Genomic DNA, 4009 nt, shown 5'->3' on the forward strand with positions numbered 1-4009 from the left:
GAATTTTAAATCATTATTATCATGACGACATGTTTCTAATAGAAAAATATCAATAAGTATTTCAATATTTGCATGATTTAGGAATAGTTATTTATAATACAAGTGCAGAAGGCATTGATATTCTTCCACGAGTTCAAAATTCAAAAACGAGCCACGAAGTGGCGAGTTTTGGAATGAACGAGTGGTAGAATGAACCTTCTGTACGAGTATTATACATTATTTTCTCTAATTCATTGCATTTTCATTGAAATTAATGAAATATTCCCATAAATATAATTTAGTGATTTTTGCATTGAAAAATGTTGGTTGGCAGAACTGATTTCTTTAAGGCAGATTGATGAATTGACAGATAAAGCCGTGGCGGAAAGTTCGGAGTGCCAACATAGAATAATAAAATATAATCATTAAAACTGTGCGTTTCTGATATATTCTCGCACGATTTTGTTCTACAAGATGTGAAAGAATGAACGGAATAACCACAGAATTAGAGAAAGTCTATTAGAGTTTGATCAATACAGCGTAGTTAGCCAGAATGTAAACTATAAATGTTTCGGGAATTATATAATACTTGGTCACAATTCCTTTATCTAAATCATATACTTTTTATGCTTGCCTTGTACTATACAAAGAAATATAATACCTACATATATTCTAGTTAATTATTTTGATCTCTTGCAATAAGATATTTTTGAACTTTTTGCGATTCCAAACAAGAAATATTTTATTATACCCTGTATAATAAAATATTTCTTGTTTGGAAGAACCCGGGAAGAATGCGACAAATGGATACCATAAATTAAAGATATCATGGAGGACTCGTATCAAGAGGTTTTAATCTTCTGAGTGCCTTCGTTTGGTATATACAGGGCGATGTTCACAGTTCAATTACTCTTTAACTAATCAACCGAATAATTTCCGATTTTGAAGTTTTGTCACCCTTCACTAACGCCTTCCCTCATAATTTCTGAAATCGTGTAAATCAGATCCGGACAAGAAAAATTTCAGACTTTTCCTATTTTTGTGAATATTGGATCAAAATTTGAAATTATTCGGTTGATTAGTTAAACGAGTTATCGAACTGTCAAATTTCATTCATGAGATGAACATCACCCTGTATATCTCAAATTAAGGCACTCAGGGGTAGTGCGACCAGGTTTTTCGTATTTTCATAAAGTTTTTAGAGAATTTTTACGAAGATATATATTTGTATTTCCAAATTCAATGATTTAGATTCATATTTTTTTATAATATGTGGCTATGGGAGCAATTGTTCAATTGCTGAAAGCACATAAAAAGAAAATCAAAAATATACTGCTGTTTCAATTGAAAAGAGCGTATCTGCAAAAAAGGAGATTTGAGATATTTGTCTTTGAAGACTTTCATTTCATCCACAGATTTAATTGAATCAATATGAAAAAGAAATACATGACAATGCATGTTTACTTACAAACTTTAACCCTATATATCACTACATAATAGGATCCTTTTGTTATGATAGTATTTCAGATTCAATTTCGAAACGTATCTTGTATTTAGTACCTCAAAATTCATATTCAAAGAATTTTTTATATCTTTGCCGATGATTGCATGTTTTTGGCATTATTTTAAGTTATTTCGGAAAAGAACTTTCATGAAAATGAGTAATTTCTGAAAAAAAACACAAATAACATAAACGATTTTCACGATGTCATAGGTAAAATTCGATCCATTCTTTCACGATTTCCTTAAAAAATTTTTTGTTTTATTTTCGAATCTGTACGCATCTCTACTATCTATCCAATTCATGAAGTGAAATTCAACCATAAGAGACATTAGAATAAAGTGTATTATGAATAAAGTGAAAATATAATGCAGCGCTATCTGTGAAATTTTGTCAATAAGTATGACAGTATATTTTTGATAGATTTCTGAACGATGTTGGTAAATTTTTAGTATATTTCTGCGGCAAGTTAAGTAGATATAAAATTTTGTGAAATAAAAATTTCAATTGAAAATATAAAAAAATTATTTTTTGTAATTCAGGCAAACATGCAATTGCGTTTCATAAGACTTAACAAACGAATGAGAAGAGGAACAGAGGGAAGAGGAAGAGAGGGAAGAGGAAGAGAGGGAAGAGGAAGAGAGGGAAGAGGAAGAGAGGGAAGAGGAAGAGAGATAGGAGGAAGAGGGGAAGAGAGAGGTGAAAGAGGGGAAGAGAGAGTAGGAAGGTGGGAAGAGACAGTAGGAAGGGAGGAAGAGAGAGAAGAAAGAGAAGAGGGAGGAGGAGAAAGCCAATCCCCCCCCCCCTCCTCTACAAACACCACCATCATCCCCCTCACATTGAATTGAAGAGTTTAAATAACATTTTGAATTTAAATTCATTTCTAGTTATAAATAATATTGAATGAATTCTTTGTTTGAATTTTCTCTTTTTTTATAGCAATTGCTATATTTTTCGTACTAAAAAGAGCAACAATACGCTGTTTTCTGCCTTCTTAACATAAAGCACTATTTGACATATTAAATAATAAACCATTATAAGATTTTCTATCTTATACATCAACAAACACCTGAGGATTGTCTTACTTAAAAAGAAAGATCTTTTGTTGCTCGTAAATATTGTTTTTCAAGTGTGTGTTGAGATACTAAAATATACTCTTTTATGACAAAAGAATATAAAAATATAAGTGACCTATTAGTTTTGAAGACTTTGAGTGCAGTACTGATGACTTCATATAATGCATTAATCAAATCGTTATGAAATCTTTCATTGGGGTAATGTCAACTATACAGGATCCTGCAATAGTGCGTTAGGCTTCCATAGCTGCCAAACCCGAGGCCAAACCAGACGTTTTAGGAATTTAGTTGAAAAGCATTCCCTTTGTACTTTCAATTCTGCATCTCTGGAAATAATTTTCTGATATACAGGGTGTTCCCAAATAAAATTATTGATGGGTTATTTTTTAAATGGAACACCCCTTATATTTTTGTATATTTTCAATGCTCTTCAATACCTCTATCATGATGCAAATTATTTGGGATGTTTTTCCAACGGTACGGATCTTATTCAGAAAAAACTGCAAAATTTCGACGAAACAGCGGTTCGATAAAAAGCCCTTTACCGTTTTCCAGAAGCAATAAAAATATGAATTTGATCAGAATTTCTTTTAACTTAAGAATTTTCCTAGTCATCGTTCGTAAATGATCAAACCCTTTTATACAGGGTGTCCGTTATCAATGTCCAAAAACGAAGAATTTCAAATTGTTTTTTCTCGAGTTGTTCAAATGTAACACCCTGTATTTTTTTCCATGATGATGTACACAATTTGAAACCTTACATTTTTTCTGAAGTAACCTTAGGATTATTTTCACTCCTGTTTCCAGCAGACACGAAAAATGACATTTCAACCAAAAATTTCAGGAATAATGAACATAATAACTAACGGATATTTCAAATGAGTCACACAATGAAACCAAACTGAATGACCAATTCATGAAAACTTTAAAACCCTTCCAAAACAATAATCCTTGAAGTTCAACATGAAAATGATAATATTTGACCGAATAAGTAACACATATATAGGTATTATTGGTAACTTATGTATTCTAACGATTACACAATTTTATCGGCACCAAAAAAAATTATTATTCATAAAATCATTCATATGATTTTCATGTCGGAGCAGTGACACAGAAACTTTTTTCAAGTATGAATCAGAATATTGTTATTCAGAGCTCAAAATGATTTCCGAATACAATAAATTGAGATGAATTTTGGTAAAGATGGAATGGTTGATATGATTTTCATGTTGGAGCATTGCCACAGAAACTGTTTATTAGCCAGTAGATCCTATGCTGTCGCATATACCATATATCATCCACATGAGTCGAGTTTTCGGAGGCTTTCAAACAGATTTGTGGAGACAGGAGATGTCAAGTATAAAAAAGAAGAGAGGGTAAAATCGGCCACTAACGAAGACAAGGAGCTCGAGGCTTTACTGCATGTAAATAAAAATCCACACACAAGCCA

Source organism: Harmonia axyridis, chromosome 4, assembly GCF_914767665.1.
Source record: "Harmonia axyridis chromosome 4, icHarAxyr1.1, whole genome shotgun sequence".
Taxonomy (NCBI): Eukaryota; Metazoa; Arthropoda; class Insecta; order Coleoptera; family Coccinellidae; genus Harmonia; species Harmonia axyridis.